The sequence below is a fragment of the Saccostrea cucullata genome, unplaced genomic scaffold, assembly GCF_032062105.1.
Source record: "Saccostrea cucullata isolate Sc308-1 unplaced genomic scaffold, CSIRO_AGI_Scuc_v1 ctg12316, whole genome shotgun sequence".
Taxonomy (NCBI): domain Eukaryota; kingdom Metazoa; phylum Mollusca; class Bivalvia; order Ostreida; family Ostreidae; genus Saccostrea; species Saccostrea cuccullata.
The window spans coordinates 95,620-105,785 of NW_026926023.1; the positions used below are offsets into that span (position 1 = coordinate 95,620).

A 10,166-nucleotide genomic window follows, 5' to 3' on the forward strand; every position below is an offset into this window, starting at 1 on the left:
AACTCTTCTTATAAAAAAAAGAAAGATTAAATATTTCTGGGAAATAATGATCTTGTTTGTATCGTCAATTTCGAAAATTAAATATGTAGATTTTTTATAATGATTATTTAATTATTATTTATATATTTCTTTATTTATTAATCAATAATTGATGAATTATTATTAATTATTTCAAAATCAAGTAGTTTTTTAGAGGAATCCTAGAAAATGAAAGTAGAAAGATTGAACGCAAATTATTTTAAAATCAAATACAATTTGAATATCCGTTTATTGAGAAACTGGTACAAAATAATACTGTAAAATCACAAATTTTCTAAAGGTAAAATTTTCGCAGTTTGAGGAAAATATATTGGTTCATGGGATTTGATAAGTGATTTTGCAGTACTGTAACGATTCTAGATAAAATATGTTAATTAACGAGGTTAGCAGCTTTAGCCATGGAGTAGAAGATCCCGGATCTATCCTCCAGTAGTTTTTGTGGGCCTCCAAACTCGACTATCAATCCTTTGTCCATTACCATTATTCTGTTAAAATATAATATTAAAATTCATCATAAGATTGCCACTTAAGTGTCCTCTAAACTTTAATTTATCATAATCCATTACAGTGTTAAGTCTATGAGCTGGAGACAGTACCTTACGTATCATAATTCATTACAGTGTTGAGTCTATGAGCTAAAGACAATAACTCATCTATCGTACTCCATCACAGTGTTGAGTCTATGAGCTATAAACCGTATTTTACCTATCGTAATCCATTACAGTGTTGAGTCTATGAGCTATGCACAGTCACTCACCTTTCATAATCCATCACAATGTTCAGTCTATGGGCTATAGACAGTAACTCTCCTATCATAATATCCATAACAGTGTTGAGTCTATGAGCTATAGACAGTACCTTACCTATCGTAAACCATCACAGTGTTGAGTCTATGAGCTATAGACAGTACCTTACCCATCGTAATTCATCACAGTGTTGAGTCTATGAGCTATAGACAGTAACTTAACTATCGTAATCCATCACAGTGTTGAGTCTATGAGCTATAGACAGTACAGTACAGTCACTGAACTCTGATTTAATCGTCCTCTGGATCAGTTTGTCTGTCTCTACATCCACGGCTGCCGTGGCTTCGTCCAGAATCAGGATCTTTGTCTTGTGTAGTAGAGTTCTAGCCAGACAAATCAGCTGTCGCTGACCAACGCTACATAAGAGACAAAATATACACATGGATACATAGATATAATTCAAAATGGAGCCTTTTCTAACATGGAATAAATAAATAATTTAAAGATACACTTATTATTACACATTTTATAAGTGACAAAATTGCATATTGCATCATCCATATTAAAAGACAAACATATATATGGGTACCTCTTTCTAATTATTCTGAGAATCGGTAGGAGAGGTGCAGAAAAAATTCAAGATCCTTTATTTGCAGACTCGCATTAAAAAAATGTGAAGATGTACTTAACTGAGCCTCACACTTGTTGAGAAGGAGAAATTTTCCTAACAAAATAACTTGGCGTATGTAATTTATTATGAAGATCAACCGAATTAATTTGTGACTGAAACATTTTTAAAAAATGGACTTTATCTGTTATCATATGTTTTGAAATATTCACTTTCTAAAATCAGATACTGTGATTCTTCAAAAACAAATATTTTACCTGAAGTTCTCATGAGACGTTTTCACATAACGTTTTCATCCATACTTTTTTCCTTAAGTTCTCATCTGAATTTTTCACACCAAGTTTTAATCAAAATTTTCGCCCGAAGTTTTCTCTTGATCTTTAACTTGAGTTCTGACTTGGGCTTTCACTTGAGACCTCTATTTTTCACATGAGCTCTTACCTTAAGTTTTGACCTCCTTCCCCACACTCGTAATCTAGCTGCCCTACACAGTTAGTGAAAATCTTTCATATGAGCTCTCTCTATCGCAACCCAAAGATCCTGATCTGAAAATCTCTGGAGCGGATCCAAGTTAGAACGGATTGATCCAGAAAATATGACAGGATCCTGAAAAAAATACAACGATTTTATATTTGCCAAGATTTTTTTGTACTTAAGGTCAACGTAGAAATGTCAATAATTATTTAGTACATCTACCAAAGTGTAGAAAACATAATAAACTTTTTCAGTAATTATTCCGCACTTAAGTCCAAAGTAATAAGAAAATGCAAAAAAAAAATCTTGATATCTTACATCAAATTAAAATACCAATTGAAAGTAAATAAAAAAATTACTGAGCATTTAGACAAAAAAAAAAGACGAGGAACATAAAAAATATTGATGCAATTACTCAATACATTAGAACAAAGTATTTCAGAAATATAAATCAACTATAAATCACTACTATGAAGTGAAGTAGAAGGAATGATAAAGATATAAGTCGGTAGTTACAGAGTGTATGCAATTATTTATACTGTAATGCTACATAACAATAAGATTTTTGCTAAAACCCCACATGAAAGATACCCCGAATTCATTTTGAAGAAATGACTTACCTGCGGTAGTATTGTTATTTTAGATCTTAAGTCATGTAGACCCATAGAAGATATCGACATATCATCAATTCTAATGTCTCCTCCAGCTGGTTCAATGATGCGAAACAGTGCCAGCGTCACGGATGATTTCCCAGCTCCTGTTCTGCCTACAATACCTATCTAGGTAAGAAAAATATAATTTTTTAAATATAACTAAAATATGTATCCATGAAAAAAAACCCAGGAATTAAAATGAAGAAAAATGGTTTCTTTAATTTCGATTTTGCTTATTTTACATCACTCTAACAGGATGGGCACAGTTCATTTTTCGGGGAAGTGTTACTTTAAAAGGGAACTATTACTCTTTTCAGTAATAAAAACATTACTGAATTCGTGAATTTTCACTCATTTAGCATCTATTCTCGTGTTTGTTTTGAATAAAAGAAAAAGTGCAAGAATATTTTCACATCCTCTAAATATTTATTGTCAATACGCCAGTTTCGAGATTGTAACTCTCCTACGATAGAGGCGCAAAAAGTATCCATTTCGGCAGGGAGGTGGGACAGGTTGTTTCTGTACACAAACGTGCATAAGTAAATGAACGATATTTATGGCTTTTAAAATTTATTAAATGTTATAAAAAGATAATGATATTAAGCAGTGATGCATTTGATGATTTTATCAAGTTCAACTATGCATATTTACAAATCTACTTTAAATTATAGGTACTTGAAAACGAAAGAAACGTCATAGTCTTAATAAAAAGTAACCGATTTTCTTGATCGTACAACCTTCTTCTTTTTTTTTTTTTAAAAGTTTGTGGGTTTTTTGAAATTATAATAAGGAAAAGAATCAATGTGTCATTTAGATCGCCTACGTACAATGATCAGATGCATGTGTACCGGTTTTATTAGAGGTCCTAATTTCTTCCCTCGTCTGAAAAGTCTCACATCCACCGACATTTTCTTTTTTGTTACGATTTTTTAACTTTAAAAAATGACTTCTTTAAATTAATTCGGTTATTCTCGAAATGTAGAGTGCATCCTGACAATTAATATATATAATCATGTAGTTATGATAAACCAGTATATCGATGATACAATGTATCCAATATATAAACATCAAATATAGTTGTCCCACCTGTTTGTTTACGCGGCAACGAAACTCCCCTCCTTAACGAAAGAGCGCACCAAGGGAGATAATCTCGAAACTTGCGTATTAAGTATATGTGTGCTAAAAACTGCAATATTTATTGCTGCAAAAAACTGAAAAAGAGTGATGAAATATTTCTATGATATAAATTTTTTACGGTAGCTTACCTGTGTTAAAATTGTGATAATAGATACGTTCAGCACTTGCTAACTCGTTCATGAGTTTATTCGTTCTAAATTAATTCTATACTATTTCTTTAAATGAGATCGTAATAATAATAATATGTTTTACGGCGTGACCGTTGAGGCGAGCGCAGTTGTACCATCAAAACACTTGAAAAATTGATCAGCCACTTCAAACATCAAGTCGCACGAGAATTTCGACTAGCTTTGACGTCACAGACGTCACGGAGCTCGTCGGAGCTTACGGAAACGGCCGAGCGTCTGTTTTAAACTATAGATCTAGCACAATTTCGGTCGAAAAACATTGCAGAGTTATTTTTTGTTTCTTTGAAAGATTTCTACAAACTGAAAGCTTTTTATGCTTTACGTTATTGTTTATTTATTTATCTATTTCACGGAAGCAACCGACATGACTTAATTAGCATATCGTCAAAATTCGTAAGTTTCCGGTGACGTCATTTGTATCATTTCCGAAGGGCAAGGTGAAAGCCGGTGTTGTGGCATGGGGGTATTTTTTTGAATAAGGTAAGGCAAAATCATTTCGTTAAGATTTCGGTAAGAAACAATGTTCCTTTATTTTTTTTTACTATTTTTGATTTATTCGCGCAAAGGACATTGGGTAGTGCAGGAATTCTGGGAATGTTGCACAGAGAAATTTGGCTGACGTATGTACAGATTTCAATCCGAATTTCCTCTGTTCTTACACGTTAGTCTATTGAGCTCGCTTCGCGAGCGTCGCTTCGCGACGCTCGCTGCGCTCGCTATTAAATATCATAGCTTCTTTTACAGATAAAAATAGTTATTTGAAATATTAAATTTCAAACGAAATTCTTTTTAAATGGTCCTGGAATGAATGCCCCTTTTAGATTCCATACTTTTGGTACCATTTATCAACATGGAAAATTATTAAGGACATACGCAACGTACCTTACCTACTGATAATTTTCCAAGATATTCTAAGTTTAAACTTATATCATTACATGTTCTTAGACAAAAAATCAGCATGCCTTACCAGGGGTTTTGAAAAGATATCGAATTTTGAACGTTTTTGCATAATTCAAATAAAAATTTACAAAAATTATAAAACATAAATTCCAGATTTTTTTTCATCAAAAATTGTTTTAGAAGAGGTGTACAAATTCATATATAGACATTAAAAATATTGCACACAGTTCCTTCATTTAGTGGAACTCTTCAACTCCAGGGAAGACTCCAAAAAAGTTCAAACTACGTTGCGTATGACCTTAAATCTCAACTTACTCTTGTCTGCAGCAATGGAGGTCCGAATTTTTCAGTCAGCGAGGTTTGTTTGATAAAGATTAAACACATCACATTGTATTTTTATGCACTTTTTATTTAATAAATGGATTAGAGGCATTATTTAAAAAATGTGACAATAATTCCCCAATTGAGTAATATTTTTATTACTGAAAAGTGTAATAATACTTCCCCGAAAAAAGGAACTGTGCCCAACCTGTTTAACACTTGATGGATATGATGAGAAATTTTAAACAGCCAACGTAGCTGTCGATAAATTTTGAATTTTTTTTTTTGCAATTTTTTACCTTAATATTCCTAATTTGCTTAAAAGTGACAATTTATTATTTTTTCTTTAAAAAACTTTATCAACAAAGTCTTCTCGTAGCCGAATGAGAATGTTGCCAAACCTTTTCGCCCCTTTATGAGTTTTTCACCCTATCTTTGGACTTTCAATAGGGCGTGACTTTCTCGGCGCTACGTAAAAGCGAATACTAGTAGATTCTCATTGGTTACGAAATTAATAACATCAGGAACTTTAAATTGTTGTTGATAACGATGAGACGACTTATGCCCCACCTCTGTGTCGTGAGAGAACTTTTGATTGGCTATTTACTACATTCGACCGCATATCTATCACATGTATATTTCAACAGTGATGGGAAGCTGTGTAAATTTCAGAAGCTAATTAGGTAACGTTGAGAATGCCACCCCTTACTGAAAGTCCAAACTAAGCCTGTAATGGTAATAATGACACAGTCGAGTCCTCTCAGCACGAGGTCTAAACCTTCCCGGTACCGGGTGGTGTAGGATTTGAATTCAACTTCCCCCGTTTCAGGCCAAGTAAAGGATGGACGGTTCTTGGGTTCAATCCATTCAGCCTGTAAATATTACATTTTATGCAAATGCCGATGAAACTTATCATGTTTAAAGTGGATTTATTAATTTTTCAAAGATGAAATGATTAACATGGACCTATATATGAGTTGGGCAATTGGTTGTGACTATAACTTTGATATGATTTAGTTCACCTCTGGTGGAAGTCTCGTGAATTCCTCTACCCTTTCTGCTGACACAATATTCATCTCCATCTCGCTGACAGATTGGACGACCAGATTTAAGGAATAACTGTCTTATTTTTCGCCGAAGGCGTTTATGCATAAAATTATCACACAAGCCAATCCATTGATCATCTTCATGAATTCGAAAAATAAGACAGTTATTCCTTATATTTACATGCTTTGATTCCGCCAATCCATAGGCTCTAAGCCTGCTTCTCTCTAGGTGTTTTCCCGCCCTGCACGTGGTTTTTTGGAACCGCGCCAAAACATTCATTTAAGGAATAACTGTCTTATTTTTCGAATTCATGAAGTGATCAATGGATTGGCTTGTGTGATAATTTGCATAAACGCCGAAGGCGTTTATGCATAAAATTATCACACAAGCCAATCCATTGATCATCTTCATGAATTCGAAAAATCTGACAGTTATTCCTTATATTTACATGCTTTGATTCCGCCAATCCACGGGCTCCAAGCCTGCATCTCTCTAGGTGTTGTCCCGCCCTGCACGTGGTTTTTTTTTGGAACCGCGCCAAAACATTCATGAGGAAATCAATTACATTTACAGTTGGTAATTTTATCTCGGACAAAGACATTGGAAATGTAAATATGAGGAAATCAATTACATTTACATTTGGTAATTTTATCTCGGACAAAGACATTGGAAATGTAAATATTCAGGGATATTACAACCTATAAACATAAATATTACTCACTGCTCGGATTCTGTAATGAGTATGTTATACCCGTAATGTGTATGTTATATACCTATAATGAGTATACTAGGAATAGTCCCATGTACGGAAGCCCAATAGTGCAAACCAAAAATAAATAAAGAAAAAACGAAAATATTAAATAAAGAGAAACGAAATTATTAAAGAAAGAAAAACGAAATTAATATATAAAGAAAAACGAAATTATTAAATAAAGGAAAACGAAATTATTAAATAAAGAAAAACGAAATTAATATATAAAGAAAAACGTAATTATTAAATAAAGGAAAACGAAATTATTAAATAAAGAAAAACGAAATTAATATATAAAGAGAAACGAAATTAATATATACAGAAAAACGAAATTATTAAATAAAGAGAGACGAAATTACTAAATAAAGAAAACGGAAATTAATATATAAAGAAAAACGAAATTATTATATAAAGAAACACGAAATTAATATATAAAGAAAAACGAAATTATTAAATAGATCATTTTGTTTTTCTTTATTTAATGATTTCGTTTTTCTTTATTTAATAATTTCGTTTTCTACTTTTAATAATTTCGTTTTTCTTTATATATTAATTTCGTTTTTCAAGTAGAAAACTGAAACTAAAATAAGGAATTTAGAGATATGCAAGGTAAGGGCCTGAACCCATAAATCATTAGCGCACGCGTCTGTTAGCCTTGATTTTGTTTCGACAATTTACAAGTGTGATGTTTGCCTTTGCACTCACCGACTCCCAAATCGAATGCATAACCATTACAATAATTGAATGGGGAGAATTTAACCTTTGGTATCTAATAGTAATATGCTTAGATTTGTGTTTTTATCTTACAATAACACGATGAATTTGAACTTAAGCCAGTCTCATAATTTGGCCAGTGATTAATTCGGTGAGATGTTGACGTTAAGAATTGTTTAACATTACATGTAGCTTTCTCAAATCCTCTGCTCGAAAGGTCTAATGATCAGCAAATAATGAATCTGGACACATTAATAATCACTTTGGACATGAAACATTAAAGAGATTATCCTAATAAATTTCACAAATATTTAAGATAAACATGAAGGTTAAGATTACGTTATTTACAACATGTACTGTTGAATTTTTAACATTTATGTAATCCCCATGGCTTTACAGTACATGCATTAGAAAAAAAAAACGTATAATAATACGTAATATCGGACTTTGTGAGTTTGTTTGACATTGTAAAAAAATGTTTAAAGATAACAAGTGCAAAACTTAAAACAAGTCAAAGTGGTTACAATAAGTAGATTTTAATGATTGCTTACTATATCAGAAATAAAGCAAAACACTTCTGATTTCTTGGTCTTAATGAATGTCAAACTCTCAATCTGTATTATTCGTGTCAGTGGTAGTACATGACTACTATAGTACTTGAATCACATATTCTAAATGGCATACTCTCAATCTGTATTTATAAATCAGTTATATTTGTGACCAAACAATGCCCACACTTGCACAAAACAAATCCCACAAAATAATCAAATCAATTTTCTCTTTATAGTTTCAACAACCTATGATTTATAGTACACAGATAGGACGCTAGGTTAAGTTCGAGGGAATTCAGTAATACGATACTCAAGGTCTTGATCATGACCTTCTCGCGATTCATGAGCTTTATTGGAATGTCATTAATTCTGTGCAAACAGAAACAGCCACCCTCGCTAAGTCAAGGCTTACAGACTCCAACAATGATGTGGGGATATGACACAACATATAAACAAAATTGAATAGTTATGAATTGTTCACGGAAATGGGAATTTTCGGCCGTATGTACATATTTTTTCTACGTTTGTTAATTTGACATTTATATGATCTTTAATTTTTCATTTCCACTACACATTTGTAATTTCGATATAAGGCGTAAAGAGCTACGAGGTGATGCTTTATAGCATATGCGCTTTATGGAATGATTCGTGGGTTCAGGTTGCACAACAATATTACATCCTGCTATATATTTTTACCAAAAAATGCGCAAGTTGGAGTAGGTGTAATTAATTCAAAACAAACTTCTCAGAAGTTTACTTTTCAGATCTTGTAATACCATTCTTTATAAAGATTTTAGTACCAAAAAATACATAGCCATCCTGCAAGACACACAAGTTTGTTTCGGTCGAAGTCGAGCAGGTGTTTGAAAATTCAGTCCAGGGCCTAATCACTCCCCACACTTGACAGTATGTAGAAAAATCAGCACGCCCTAAATTTTAATAAATCTTGTCAATACAGGAAGTTTACATGTTGTTTTTCATCTCATAAAAGAATTCAGCTCCAGTCTCGTATAAAAATGCCAGAATCGGAAGGGAAGATTCCAGGATTATTTTGCGTCAGCCATGATTTACTGTTACGACACCTGCAGGCCCTTACCATGCACATATTTAAATTCCGTATTTTAGTTTCAGTTTTCTAATTGAAAAACGAAATTAATATATAAAGAGAAACGGAATTTATATATAAAGAAAAACGACATTATTAAAAGTAGAAAACGAAATTATTAAATAAAGAAAAACGAAATTATTAAATAGAGAGAAACGAAATTAATATATAAAGAAAAACGAAATTAATATATAAAGATAAACGAAATTATTAAATAAAGAAAAACGAAATTATTAAATAAAGAAATACGAACTGGTTTATTTAATAATTTCGTTTTTCTTTATTTAATAATTTCGTTTTTCTTTATATATTTATTTCGTTTATCTTTTTTTAATAATTTCGTTTCCGTTTATATAATAATTTCGTTTTTCTTTATATATTAATTTCGTTTCTCTTTATATATTAATTTCGTTTTTCTTTATTTATTTTTGGTTTGCACTATTGGGCTTCCCCATGAGTATGTTATACATGTACCTGAAATGAGTTTGTTATACCTGTAATGTGTATGTTATACCTGTAATGAATATGTTATACCTGTCATGAGTATGTAATGTATGTAATACCTGTAATGAGAATGTTGAGGAGAGTCCTATGAGTCCTATGAGTATGTTAAACCTGTAATGAGTATTTAACGACGTTCGATCCTGATATTTAAAGTCTTAAAGTTTTTTTGCCAAGTATATTTTTAGTTTCTACATACACAGCTTAATTAAAATTCAAATCATATCAATATTTCAATATAATCAATATTCTACGGGGGTCACTTTTCGTCGTTACACCGGCTTTACCGTAATACATGTTCGTGATGTTCCAATTTTGTCTCCAGGGGCTAAGTTTTAAATTTTTTTATCATGCTTTTGATACTTCATCATTTAACACATGACAATCCATTTAGTTTGGCGAGTGTAGGCA

The 10,166-nt window shown here is 31.9% G+C and overlaps 1 pseudogene; it reads right to left on the reverse strand.

The window, feature by feature from the left end:
* Positions 1-272: 272 nt before the first annotated feature.
* Positions 273-6,168, reverse strand: LOC134270410 (multidrug resistance-associated protein 1-like; annotated as a pseudogene).
* Between the last annotated feature and the right edge of the window lie 3,998 nt (positions 6,169-10,166).